The sequence below is a fragment of the Bufo gargarizans genome, chromosome 2 (genome assembly GCF_014858855.1).
Source record: "Bufo gargarizans isolate SCDJY-AF-19 chromosome 2, ASM1485885v1, whole genome shotgun sequence".
Classification (NCBI taxonomy): domain Eukaryota; kingdom Metazoa; phylum Chordata; class Amphibia; order Anura; family Bufonidae; genus Bufo; species Bufo gargarizans.
Window position 1 is genome coordinate 130,339,589 of NC_058081.1, and position 15,552 is coordinate 130,355,140.

A 15,552-nucleotide genomic window follows, 5' to 3' on the forward strand; every position below is an offset into this window, starting at 1 on the left:
TATCAGAAAACCACAATGGGGTGGAGATTGGGACAAATATAGCCTCCAAATAGAATGCTGGTGGATATTCACACTCAATACTCCCACCCCCCATGGCCTAAATGAGCAACTAAACTTTGGCAGTTTTTTTATGATTGCCCTTCAAGCACCGTGGCTCTGCGTGTATGCCTCTGGCCATATCTTAGTTCTGGTGGGGCTCCCCTAAGTATTCCTGTTTATTCCTTGGTTCCTTATCCTGTCATTTAATACCTCTTTCTATGGTCTGCTTGGAGGGTCAGTGTATTTTCCCTCAGCACATTTGAATCCGAAGGCCTTGAGTTGTAGCCTGCCTCTTAACCAATTGTTTGAGGCGCTCCTCCTCCCCTTCTATTTTTTACCATAAGGTTAAAGTCCTCCTTTTTGGCCACATACACCGTTGGTGACCACCAGGGGGTGCCCTTCACATCATGTGCCATATTGTACATCTATTAGTTTCAATAATGGCATGTCTGTTTGGCGATTACCATAGCCTCCCTACACATCACTATCTGTGATGTTTTTGAGGCTATGTCTAAGTCTGGTTTAGATATCAGCCTTATGGAACTGCGGTCTCTGAATCATGTGACCGCTAGACGCTTGATCATGTGACTATGGATGCGCCGGCGCATCTTCTGATGTCAACGGCCGGCGTCTGGTCACGTGACGACGGCAACCGCTGGACACATGCGTTCCACTAGGTCCCCCCTTACATATTGTGGCTGTGTGGCCTCAGACGCTGCCGGACTATTTACTAAAAGGGGACACCATCACCTTGGTGACCACCTCACCTGGTTTTCAGCCATATGCTGGCCGCGGTCATCAAACAGTAAGTGCCACCTCCTCTATCATCCTCTTTGTAGATGACAGAGGGTTCTTTGGTCAATATCCTCATGTGGCTCTTCTCTGTTATGTATTTTATTTGAGGTTACACCCCATTGTCAAGCCATACGCCTGCTTCGAGTATTATCCACATGCCCGTGTCCCCTGAAGAATCTAGGGCAGGGATCTCAAACTGCGGCCCTCCAGCTGTTGTAAAACTACAACTCCCACAATGCCCTGCTGTAGGCTGATACCTGTAGGCTGTCCGGGCACGCTGGGAGTTGTAGTTTTGCAACAGCTGGAGGGCCGCAGTTTGAGATGCCTGATCTAGGGGCTTGTATTGAGGAAACGCGCCGAGACACTTTCTTATTCATATGCATAGCTATACAAGTCCTTTTTTTGCATAGCTTTACTAGCCTTTTTGCCCACGGATTTGGCATATTGTTCGGATTGTTTCTGTACAGGGCCTCAATAGGGCCTCCAGCCGGGGCCACTATTTGCAGGGTTTTTTGGACCCCGCTCCTAGAATCACTTTGCAGTGGGAACCAGGCCAAGTAGGGATTTACAGGGTTAGTTTACAACTAAACCCCCCTTCCCTCTCGGCCTTAATCACCCGTTAGTCCTTCTTAGGTGCCTGCGTGATATCTGCTTCCATTTAAGGCGGACAATAGTTTCTTGTCTTCCCTGGTCCAGTAAATGGTGTGGGAACCCACTCAGTCATCTTGATGGCCATATCTGGCGCTCCTGACAGTCTTATATCCAGGACCAGTTGAGCTCCTAGACCAGTGGTGGGCAAACTTTTTAGTCAACTGAGCCAAATATAAACCAAAATGCGATTGAAATTTATTTTAAGAGCCAAATTTTTAAAACATAAAATATATAGGAAGGTACATTGTTTTTAGTTTCAATAAGTTTTTATTGGGAATATTCTGCATGTAAATATACATCGGAGGATTCAAATAACACAACTAATAAAACAAAGACTTTATAACAATATTATTTATCGATAAAGTTAAATACCTTTAAAATTTGCCTTGCAATGTACAGAAAATTAAATCTTGACAATGACTTACTAATGTGAACAATGGCCTTGCATTTCTTTGGAAAGTTTGAGTAAGTCAGGTTTGTATGTTGTTGTTTTTAATTTTAGGCACAATTCCAGGTTCTCATCGATAAGACGATTTCTCAATTTACTCTTGATAAGGTACATGCTTGAAAATGATTGTTCACATAAATATGTAGACCCGAATAAGGAAAGAACAGCAAATGCTAGTTTTTTCAGTTGATTATATGAGTCAGGAATTCTATTCCAGGTGTTAAAAATCAACATATCTTCCTTCTCCAGGTCTTTTCAGACCACTTGTGCTGTGAACTAAGTTCACATTAGTTTTTCTCCAATATTTCTAAATCAGCACAAAGACGTTCAAATTTCGAGCGCCACAGTTCTTTTTTCTTTTTTTTTTTTTTTAATCCAGCAATTGCATTTCAAAGTTGCCAATGTTAATATTAAAGGGAGAACATTTCAAATCTGTTACAGTAGCATTCAGAGGTTTTTTAACAAAGGCTAACGTCGCTTTGCTGTTTCTGAATTCCTGAAACCTGTTGAGAAAAGCTTCCCTCATGGTTAAAAGTGCTGTTTTAAAATAGCAAATGTCAATATCAGAATTATTTTCTCGCCGATCCTTCAACAGGCTTGAAAAGTGAATCAAAGTTTCTCTTTCAAAATCTTAAGCAAAAACAGATAATTTGTTTTCAAATGAAATAACTTTTTCTAACATAGAAAAAATTGTGTTTCCTTACGATTAAGCTGATTTAGATGGGACGTAACATTTACCATGAAATGCAGTTTTTTGGATCCACTGATCGTTTGTTAATTCTGGATAGTGAACACCCTTCTCAAAGAAAAATGCTTTAATTTCTGTTAATAGGGAAGCAAAACGTTTCAAAACGGTTCCTCTTGATAACCAACGTACCTTGTTATGCAGCAGAAGATCTGCATACTCACTCTTCATTTCAACAAAAAATTCTTTAAATTGCCAATGATTAAGAGCTTTAGCTATAATGGACTTGATCTTCTTAATCACCAATTCCATAACTTTGCACATTTCTTCTGGTAATGTCTGCGCACAAAGTGCTTCTTGATGTATGATGCAATGGTATGTAAGTATCTTGTGACTAATTTTTTTCTTTCATAATAGCAACAAAACCTTTTCTTATGCCGGTCATACTTTTTGCCCGGTCTGTTACAATTGAGACAATTTTATCAAGTGGAATATGATGTTTTTCAATGCAATTAATTACAGCATTTGCTATATCCTCTCCACATTTGTTGACTTTTCAGTGGCAATAATCCAATAAGTTATTTAGGACCTGTAGTTGACATAAATCTTACAAAAAGTGAAACTTGTGCTGTATCATTTATGTCACAAGACTCGTCAACTGCTATTGATAAAGCTGAAAACACTTTAAGATCTTCAATTTGTTGGTTGGTAATTTTGGAAGACATTTTAACTGTTCTATCTTTCACTGTTTTAGCAGACAATGGCAACTCTTTATTTTTTATTTTTTAGATTATCTTCTTTGTTCTGAAAAATCCCTAAATAACTCTTCCGATGCATTTATAAAACAAGGTTTTATGTATTCACCATCTGTATATGGTTTTCCTCTCTTAGCAATCTCTTGACTAACCACAAAACTCGCAAAATTAACATAGTTGGAAGATTGCACCCAGTGATTAAACACAGAACTTGATTTTTCATGACTCTTCTGAAGTTCCTCAACTGCTTTCTTCCTTGCATCACCGACAGGATATTTATTACTAAATGACACATGTTTAGTTGTAAAGTGTTTCTCCAAATTTGATTTCTTGTAGTGCGCCAATTTTTCCTTGCAAATTAGACAGGTCGAAAGGCCATTTGAGTTTTGAATAAACGCGAAAGTCTTGGTCCATTTAACTTTAAACTCACGGTTTTCATCTTCCGTTTATCTTTGTTTTTTCTTTGTAACCATGTCAAACAGGGCACCTATAAAAATGTTTCATTTTAAAATAAAGCCACCAACACCAAATCATGAAAACTCCTCTATCTACAATTGATTGTACAAAAGTACCTGTAGATCCTACAGTGTAGGTCAGGATTTTCAGCTTCACAGCACATTCATAAGATTCACCCGTGCAGGATTTGCAGAAGTGACTGTTGCTCATGAGACTGCAGACTGTCAGGAGGCAGCATTATCGCACACCACCAGGCCGGGCTTGAGGATCACTGGCACCAACCACTCATCAAGGCCCGTCCACAGCTCCTGCACGGTGTGGGGTTTGTCCCCGAAACAGATAAGTTTTAAAACTTCCTGCTGTCGTTTACCCCTGGCTGTGCTGAATTTGATGGTAAAGGTGTTACGCTGACCGGATGAGGAGACGGTAGAGGATGAGGAAGCAGAGTAGGAGGAGGAAGCAACAGGAGGCAAACTGAAACGCCCTTCAATCCTTGGTGGTGGAAGGACATGCGCTAAATTGCTATCCGCCTCAGGCCCAGCCACCACTGCATTTACCCAGTGTGCTGTTAGGGAAATATAACGTCCCTGACCGTGCTTACTGGTCCATGGCTTGACAAAGGCTCCATGGAGTGAGCTAAAACGTTGCTGCTATCACATGGGTTAATAAATTACCCACTTTTTTAAACGAATACCTGTGTGCTGCCTTGGTTTTTCTTTTTTGTATATGCAATAAGACCTTTGTCCTTGGTTTTTTTCAAGGTATTGCACCACCTGTTTGTTTATGTGCTGCTCTTCAACTCTTTTTTAGTATACTGGTCCACGTATCCGTAGTTTGGTAGACCTTGCCACAGATGGCGTTGCGCAGTGAACACCTGATTTTTTCCCCCACTTGGTTGTGCAGGAAAGGGATGGCTCGCCTGGAAAAGTAGTGGCGCCATAAGGCTTATAAGGCTTCTAAAGCTCTCAGTCTCCACCAGACAGAATTATAGCATTTCAAAGGCCAGGAATTTTGAAATGCTGGCATTCAGGGCCAGGGATAGCGGGTGGGTAGGGGGGTACTTCCTCTTCTGCTCCAGTGTTTGAGAGATGGAGAACTGAACGCTTCCTTGGGACATTGTGGAGATGCTTGGTGACCCAGGTGGTAGTGTTGCTGGCAGATTCTCTGTTTGCGGGGTGGCAGGTGCCACTGTCACTCCAGAGGTGGATGAAGAAGCAGAGACTGCAGCGGAAGAGGAAGCAGGAGGAGTCAGAGACCTTTCTAGGTTTTGAGGTGTCTACACTGCAGCTCGTGCTTTGCAGTTAGATGCCTGGTCATGCAGGTTGTGCTCAGGTTTAGAACGTTTATGCCTTGCTTCAGGCACTGATTGCACAGCGTGCAAACCACTCGTGTCTTGTCAGCACATTGTCTGAAGAACTGCCAAGCCAGGGAGCTTCTTGTATCTGGCTTTGGTGTGCTCAGTCCCTTGCTGCGGTGGGCAGTAGCAGGCGTACTGTCTAGGGGACGGCTGCTCTGTTTTTGCACCCTGCTCCCTCTTCTGCTGTGCTGGTGGCTCTATGCGACCACTGCCTCTTCCTCCGAACTACACAGGTCACTCACATGACCTTGATTCCATGTGGGGTTGATGACCTCATCGTCCTCCACATCATCTTCCACCCAGTCTTCACCCCTGCCCTCCTTGTCGGTCTGCACACTTTTGAAAGCCACAGCAGTTGGCACCTGTGTTTCGTCATCATCCGAGACGTGCTGCGGTGGTCCTTCCATGTACTCATCTTGAAACATAAGTGGTTGGCCCTCTTCCACTTCTGGGGCAGGGCTAGGTGGATGGCCTTGGGAAACCCTGCTAGCAGATTTATCAAAAAGCAGAAGAGACTGCGGCATGACTGGGGCTCAGACTGCTTGGCTGATTTGCAAGGGGTGAGGTGAAAGACTGATTGACATCGGCTGCAAGTGCCAACTCTGATCTTTCAACAGGAAACTTGGTGGGAGACAATGTAAATGAACTGGAGGCACTTTCACCAACCCAATCTACTATTGCCTGTAGTTTTTTTAAATAACAGAATATAACAGCAGTATCTAACGCGTGTATCTCACACTGACAGATGCAGCAAAGGCTGCAAATTTCATTTTTTGACCAAAATTAGTGTTTTTTTAAACCCAGAATATTATTGTAGTATTTCAAGCTTGTATCTCACACTAAATAAATGCAGCATAGACCCCAGATGTAATGTATTGCCCAAAATGTTTTTTTATTTTTATTTTTTTATTATAACAGAATAGAACATTAGTATCTAACGCGTGTATGTCACACTAACAAATGCAGCATAGGCCCCATATTTAGGGTATTGCCAAAAATTGGTGTTTTTTTTAAACCCAGAATATTATTGTAGTATTTCAAGCTTGTATCTCACACTGACAGATGCAGCAAGGGCTGCAAATTTCATTTTTTGACCAAAATGGGTATTTTCTTTAAACCCAGAATATTATTGCAGTATTTCTAGCTTGTATTTCACACTGACAGATGCAACAAAGGCTGCAAATTTATTTTCTTGCCCAAAATGGGTGTTTTTTTAAACCTCGAATATTATTGCAGCATTTCTAGCTTGTACAGTACAGACCAAAAGTTTGGACACACCTCATTCAAAGAGTTTTCTTTATTTTTATGACTATGAAAATTGTAGATTCACACTGAAGGCATCACAACTATGAATTAACACATGTGGTATTATATACATAACAAAAAAGTGTGAAACAACTGAAAATATGTCATATTCTAGGTTCTTCAAAGTAGCCACCTTTTGCTTTGATTACCGCTTTGCACATTCTTGGCATTCTATTGATGAGCTTCAAGAGGTAGTCACCTGAAATGGTCTTCCAACAGTCTTGAAGGAGTTCCAGAGATGCTTAGCACTTGTTGGCCCTTTTGCCTTCACTCTGCGGTCCAGCTCACCGCAAACCATCTCGATTGGGTTCAGGTCCAGTGACTGTGGAGGCCAGGTCATCTGGCGCAGCACCCCATCACTCTCCTTCATGGTCAAATAGCCCTTACACAGCCTGGAGGTGTGATTGGGGTCATTGTCCTGTTGAAAAATAAATTATGGTCCAACTAAACGCAAACCGGATGGAATAGCATGCCGCTGCAAGATGCTGTGGTAGCCATGCTGGTTCAGTAGGCCTTCAATTTTGAATAAATCCCCAACAGTGTCACCAGCAAAGCACCCCCACACCATCACACCTCCTCCTCCATGCTTCACGGTGGGAACCAGGCATGTAGAGTCCATCCGTTCACCTTTTCTGCGTCGCACAAAGACACGATGGTTGGAACCACAGATGTCAAATTTGGACTCATCAGACCAAAGCACATATTTCCACTGGTCTAATGTCCATTCCTTGCGTTCTTTAGCCCAAACAAGTCTCTTCTGCTTGTTGCCTGTCCTTAGCAGTGGTTTCCTAGCAGATATTCTACCATGAAGGCCTGATTCACACAGTCTCCTCTTAACAGTTGTTCTAGAGATGTGTCTGCTGCTAGAACTCTGTGTGGCATTGACCTGGTCTCTAATCTGAGCTGCTGTTAACCTGCGATTTCTGAGGCTGGTGACTCCGATCAACTTATCCTCCGCAGCAGAAGTGACTCTTGGTCTTCCTTTCCTGGGGCGGTCCGCACGTGAGCCAGTTTCTTTGTAGCGCTTGATGGTTTTTGTGACTGCACTTGGGGACACTTTCAAAGTTGTCCCAATTTTTCGGACTGACTGACCTTCATTTCTTAAATTAATGATGGCCACTCGTTTTTCTTTACTTAGCTGCTTTTTTCTTGCCATAATACAAATTCTAACAGTCTTCTCCACAACGCAACTGATGGTCCCAACCCTATTTATAAGGCAAGAAATCCCACTTATTAAACCTGACAGGGCACACCTGTGAAGTGAAAACCATTTCAGGTGACTACCTCTTGAAGCTCATAAAGAGAATGCCAAGAGTGTGCAAAGCAGTAATCAAAGCAAAAGGTGGCTACTTTGAAGAACCTAGAATATGACATATTTTCAGTTGTTTCATACTTTTTTGCTATGTATATAATTCCATATGTGTTAATTCATAGTTTTGATGCCTTCAGTGTGAATCTACAATTTTCATAGTCATGAAAATAAAGAAAACTCTTTGAATGAGAAGGTGTGTCCAAACTTTTGGTCTGTACTGTATGTCACACTAACAAATGCAGCATAGGCCCCATATTTAAGGTATTGCCAAAAATTGGTGTTTTTTTAAACCCTGAAAATTATTGAAGTATTGCAAGCTTGTATTTTACACTGACAAATGCTGCAAGGGCACTAGATGTAGGATATTGCCAAAAATTAGTGTTTTTTTTTTAAACCCAGATTATTATTGCAGTATTTCAATCTTGGATTTGAATGTCACAAATGCACATATGCTGTGCTGGTGCACTGAGCTTGCCTAAAATGGCCGCCGCCGCCCACCTAACAGGCAGATAAAAGTTATTTTTCTGTGTCACTGGGCTCAGGGCAGGGTAAAAAGATTGTGCACTGCACCCACAAAGCTAAATCTATGTAGATCGCTGACTTAACAAGCACTTCTGATTAACCGCTACAGGACTGCCGTACGCAGGATTGCGTCCTGCCGGTGGCCCTGCTCTTCTGGGTGGACGCATATACGCGTCCTCCCGTGATAGCCGAGATTTCCTGTGAACGCGCGCACACAGGCGCGCGCGCTCCCAGGAACGGAAGGTGAGCGAGTGGATCTCCAGACTGCCAGCGATCGCTCGCTGGCAGGCTGGAGATGTGATTTTTTTAACCCCTAACAGGTATATTAGATGCTGTTTTGATAACAGCGTCTAATATACCTGCTACCTGGTCCTCTGGTGGTCCCTTTTTTTTGGATCGACCACCAGAGGACACAGGTAGCTGTGCAAAGTAGCACCAAACACAACTACACTACACCACACCCCCCCCTGTCACTTATTAACCCCTTTTGAACCACTGATCACCCCTGATCACCCCATACAGACTCCCTGATCACCCCCCTGTCATTGATCACCCCCCTGTCATTGATCACCCCCCTGTAAGGCTCCATTCAGACGTCCGTATGTGTTTTGCGGATCCGATCCATGTATCCATGGGTCCGTAAAAATCATACGGACGTCTGAATGGAGCCTTATAGGGGGGTGATCAATGACAGGGGGGTGATCAATGACAGGGGGTGATCAGCGAGTGTATATGAGGTGATCACCCCCCTGTCATTGATCACCCCCCTGGAAGGCTCCATTCAGACGTCCGTATGTGTTTTGCGGATCTGATCCATGTATCCATGGATCCGCAAAAAAACACATACGGCCGTCTGAATGGAGCCTTACAGGGGGGTGATCAATGACAGGGGGGTGATCAGGGAGTCTATATGGGTGATCACCCCCCTGTCATTGATCACCCCCTGTAAGGCTCCATTCAGTCATTTTTTTGGCCCAAGTTAGCGGAAATATATATATATTTTTGTTAGTTTTTTCTTACAAAGTCTCATATTCCACTAACTTGTGTCAAAAAAAAAATCTCACATGAACTCACCATACCCCTCACGGAATCCAAATGCGTAAAATTTTTTAGACATTTAGATTCCAGACTTCTTCTCACGCTTTAGGGCCCCTAAAATGCCAGGGCAGTATAAATACCCCACATGTGACCCCATTCCGGAAAGAAGACACCCCAAGGTATTCGCTGAGGGGCATATTGAGTCCATGAAAGATTGAAATTTTTGTCCCAAGTTAGCGGAAAGTGAGACTTTGTGACAAAAAAAAATAAAAAAATAAATTTCCGCTAACTTATGCAAAAAAATAAAAAATTATATGAACTCGCCATGCCCCTCATTGAATACCTTGGGGTGTCTTCTTTCCAAAGTGGGGTCACATGTGGGGTATTTATACTGCCCTGGCTTTTTAGGGGCCCTAAAGCGTGAGAAGAAGTCTGGGATCCAAATGTCTAAAAATGCCCTCCTAAAAGGAATTTGGGCTGCTTTGTGTATCTAGTCTTCAAAAAAGTGTCACACATGTGGTATCGCCGTACTCAGGAGAAGTTGGGGAATGTGTTTTGGGGTGTCATTTTACATATACCCATGCTGGGTGAGATAAATATCTTGGTCAAATGCCAACTTTGTATAAAAAAATGGGAAAAGTTGTCTTTTGCCAAGATATTTATCTCACCCAGCATGGGTATATGTAAAATGACACCCCAAAACACATTCCCCAACTTCTCCCGAGTACGGCGATACCAGATGTGTGACACTTTTTTGCAGCCTAGGTGGGCAAAGGGGCACACATTCCAAAGTGCACCTTTCGGATTTCACTAGAATGCCAGGGCAGTATAACTACCCCACAAGTGACCCCATTTTGGAAAGAATACACCCCAAGGTATTTTGTGATGGGCATAGTGAGTTCATGGAAGTTTTAATTTTTTGTCACAATTTAGTGGAATATGAGACTTTGTAAGAAAAAAAAAAACATAATTTTCCGCTAACTTGTGACAAAAAATAAAAAGTTCTATGAACTCACTATGCCCATCAGTGAATACCTTAGGGTGTCTACTTTCCGAAATGGGGTCATTTGTGGGGTGTTTGTACTGTCTGGGCATTGTAGAACCTCAGGAAACATGACAGGTGCTCAGAAAGTCAGAGCTGCTTCAAAAAGCGGAAATTCACATTTTTGTACCATAGTTTGTAAATGCTATAACTTTTACCCAAACCATTTTTTTTGACCGAAACATTTTTTTTTATCAAAGACATGTAGAACAATACATTTAGCAAAAAATTTATTTTTGGATGTTGTTTTTTTGCAAAATTTTACAACTGAAAGTAAAAAATGTCATTTTTTTGCAAAAAAATCATTAAATTTCGATTAATAACTAAAAAAGTAAAAATGTCAGCAGCAATGAAATACTACCAAATGAAAGCTCTATTAGTGAGAAGAAAAGGAGGTAAAATTCATTTGGGTGGTAAGTTGCATGACCGAGCGATAAACGGTGAAAATAGTGTAGTGCCGAAGTGTAAAAAGTGGCCTTGTCATTAAGGGGGTTTCAGCTAGCGGGGTTGAAGTGGTTAAAGATGATTTCCTATTCTCTCCCTCACAGCAGCTGCATCCTATCCTTACAATAATCAGAGCAGAGTGACGTGCAGCACTACGTGACTCCAGCTTATAGAGAGGCTGGGTCACATGCTGCAGTTGCCAATCACAGCCATGCCCTTAATAGGCATAGCTGTGTTGGCTTTTAAGGGCACACGAGTTAAACGCTTGTTTGGCTGCTCTGCAGCCTTTCAAAAAGCGTCATTAACTCACCGAACCCGAACATTTACTGAAAAGTTTGGGTCCGGGGTCCCAAAATCCTAAAGTTCAGTACGAACTCAAACTTTACAGTTTGGGTTCGCTCAACCGTACTCTGAATTATCTTTTTATGAAATTACCTTATTGTGTGCAATGTTAAAGGCTATGTACGCTACACCTTTGGGGGACAATTTTTTTTTTATTACTGCATTATCTTACTGATAAAAATGTGGCTTGAATAAGTGTTTATGACCTTTTAGTAGTTTAGAGAAGATGGTTATTAGATGATGGCATAAAATGAAAGTGAAAATACCAGTCACACAGTTAGAAAAACTATTAACCCTTTGTGACAGAATGGCTCGATATTTTTTTTAATAACCGCCAATTGAAAATATTTTTTTAGCCAAATTTTTTTAAAATTAAATCATAAACATAAATTGTCGCCAAAGGTGTACATAGAATTTAAGTCTTTGTAGCTACTGAGCAGGGTAGTTAGAGACCAGGGCCATAACTGAGGTGAGTGGAGCAGGTATCCCCTAATATTTTCTATGTGTTGAGCCAGGATCTGGAATTGGAAAGCCACAGTGGCAGTGAATGAGGGATTGGAGAGCTTGAGTAATGTGCTAGTATAACTTTTTATTACTCAATTATTTGTCTTTATTAGCATAATATCATTAATTTAATTTTTATGGAATCTGATCACTACTTTTTAGACTTGAAAAAGGAGTGGTTTTCAACTCTGAAACATGTTGCCATCCATATTTAAATAAAAAAGAATTGTCTCCAACCACTCAAGGTCATGTTATTGAGCCAGGAAGTATCAACAACGGTGGACCCCATTTACTCCACACTCCCTTATTGTCTCTCATCACTCCTCTAGAGGACAGGCAACTCCACAAGTGAGGAGCGAACAATACCGGCAGCACCGACCACTATCTAAATACACGCCTACACTAGTGTTGTGTCTATGCTTGCACAACACTAAAAGGTGAGCACAATTTATTATTTTTTCTTTAACCAATTGACCAAAAAACAATTGCCCTATGAGCACCTCTCCCTTTTTTGCCACATAAGTCAATCTGAGCAACATATTAGAACATTATAATTATTATAAAGAATATTCCTAAGGGTCTAGTGGAGTGAAGGGGTTTATGTAATAGTAAAAGTCCTTGGTAGTCTAGTGAAATAAAAATACAAAATGTAAGATTCCTCGGGTAGGTCAGTGTAAGGGTTTGCTGTATAACTTACCTTACCTCCAGTGTTGTCCGGGTTATAAGGGTACTATAGATGAACACTAATCATTCAGCTTCCTGTCTTCTCCCTGCACTGATCACAGCGATGAGTGTAGGATGGAGATAGAGAGGACTGTGCAGCAAATCACCAAACTGCCAAATCAACTCTGCCAATGTATGTCAATGCCATGCTAATCTTAATTTGCAGATTGATATCAAAATCAAAGGATTGATTTGTTCATTTCTTCACATATTGCCTTGAAGTGGAACCTCTCAACTACATTCACATCACTGCTTCAGAATCAAACTGTACAAGTGAAACTAATTTAAAAAGTGTAAAATCACTTTTTTACAAACTTCGGGAAGTGTAAAGCTTTTTTATCCTTACACGATTCAGTAACAAGCACTCTGTCTAGGGTAACTGTGCAAATCATAATATATTATTTAGCCTTTCAAGGACATAAATACATTTTTCCTCGGTGTTGCTTGTTCTAGCACTTGAACTGACAAAATAGTTTAGCTGTTCTGTATTATTTTCATTCTGTGGCTGTGTGCATGCAACAAAGTCCAGAAACAAGCCTCAGGCCAAATGACACAGAGACATGTCTTGATTTCTGTTTATTTAGAAACCTGAGTGTAATAATTCTCCTACTTTTCATCTTGAGAATATCTACTATTGAGTATTGAGTATTCTCCTACTTTTCATCTTGAGAATATCTACTATTGAGTAATGTGAGAGCAACAATAGAATTAATTTCTTAAAAATAATTGCAAACATAGCTTTGCACAGCTGTGCCTTTGGGGTTCACTATTGCACCAGATCTACACAAATGATATTTCCTATAAACTCATGAATAGCTTAGTTTGGTCAGGGCTTTTGACTATAAAATGGAACATGTTATAATTTTATTGTAATAGCGTGATGAAATTCAAGAGAAAAATTCCTAGCTTGCGTGTATAAAATACCGGAGGCACACAGTGGTCCAGTATACACTCAAATTAGACTATCAACATTATATTATTTATCCGTGGCCCTGACATGAGATTTAAAGGGGTTTTCCAGAATGTTGATTGGCCACAGCGGTCACGTAGATGTATGGCACAACAAAGAGTGGTAGGGGCCCCCAGATTGTCAGCACTGTAATGTTGTCGATTTGACAGCTATGTAAAGGTTATTTTCTATCTTATGATTAGAGATGAGCAAATCGAAGTTGACGAACTGGAATTCAATCCGAATTTCAGGAAAAAAGTTAATTTGCACCGAAACCGAATTTCCTCACGCTTCATGGTAACAAATTGCATTTTTTCCTAAAATGGTTGCTGCACGTGTTAGGGCATGGAGCAAAGACCTATGGGAATGAGGGATCACCCACAATGCCATGCATGCAGCTTGTCAGCAGCCAGACAGCCCCTGTGATGTCACAGCCCTATAAATAGCTTCAGCCATCTTGGATTCAACCATTTTCCCATGCAGGGAGAGACGTCAGCAGGTGCTAGGGACAGTGCTAGGAAAGACTATATTGTGCTGAAAAATGTATTTAGGAGTTCAGAGAAAGATTATTCAAGGTGTAGGAAAAGTATAGGGAGGCATTATCTACATTATAAAAGGAGAACAGGAGAGTGTACAGCTTGGGTAATTGGAGAGATTCTATTACACCTTGCTGCACTAATTGGGGATCCAAATTGCAGTTATACTGCTGCTTTTTGGTTACTTGCACTATATGACACATAAGTAATTCCAGCAAACCTTGCTTATTATTGGGGTGCAAGTTCTGTGTGATACAGCCATTTATGGGGTGTATTAATAGGAAATATACATACGTCCTATTAGCCGTTCTGCGTTGATTTTTCATTGTTTTACTTTTTTGGGGGGTATATTAATAGGAAGAAAAAAAAGGAAAAAAATATATGTAATTGGCATTCAGTGGAGAAGTTACATTGTACTACAGCCATTTATGGGGTGTATTAGGAAAGATACCTACATCCTTTTAACCGTTCTGCTGTGAATTTTGCTAGTTGTACTTTTTTGGGGTTGTTTATTAATAGTAAAAAAGGTGTTAATTGCAGTTCTGCGGTGAAGGTACATTGTACTAAAGTTATTTATGGGGTGTATTAATAGGAAAGATACATACATACATCCTATTAGCCATTCTGCTGTGAATTGCTATTGTTATATTTTTTTAGGGAGAGGTTTATTAATCGGAAAAAAATATGTCTTGCTGTTTTGCTGTGAAGTTGCATTGTACTACAGCCATTTACATTAAAAGGAAATACGTACGTCCTATTAGCCGTTCTGTGGTGAATTGTGATTATATATATTTTTTTTTTAGGTGTATTAATAGGAAAAAGAATACATCTTAATTGCCGTTCTGCAAGTTGCATTCTACTACAGCCTTTTTTTAGGTGTATTATTTTAATTTAATTATTTTATCATACATTATGTCAGACAGACAGGTGACAGGCCCTTCAAAGGGAAATTTTAGTGGCCAAAATGTTTCTGTCACAGCCAGAGAGTTGCTGTCACAGGGGGAGTTGCTAGCAGGAGTCAAAGCAAGATGCCTGAGCTCCCAGTGTCATCTAGTGGTTGTGTCTTGACCAGCAACCCAGCGGTGCTTGAACTGTTGACTCGGTCTTCGACTTTGTCGGAAGTGACATCAGACACCCCCAGCCAAGAGTCAGTGTGTTCCTCTGACACGGCGCTTAGTTGGCATGGCCCGGGAGCAGGCTCTGTGCCCTTAAGTGTCCTCAACATGTCTGTCATTTTATGTTCCCTCAGCACAAGAAGCATTATATGCCATAGGCTTGGCTTCACTTTTCAGCAAGGACGAGCTACTAGAGGACAGTCAGCAGCTACTGCCCAGCCAAGTTCTGGAGGAGACCTGGCAAGTAGTGATGATGAGAGTCACGTGGGTGCATTTGTTGTGAGCAGTCAGACTCCTGGCCCTGAGACCATTGAGGGGGACATCAGTGATATGCAGACAATAACAGATGATGATGATGTAGCCAATTGCACTTGGGTGCCAGGTGAAAAATGGGCTTCATCATCATCGGGAGAAGTGGGTCGCAGCTTGTGTGTGTGAGGCAGTGGCTGAGCCAGCAGCTAGCGTGGCTGTGAGTCAGCATGGTGACAGCAGTGGGAGGTCGGAGGCCAAACGTGCCCGGGGTAGACCCCCTGC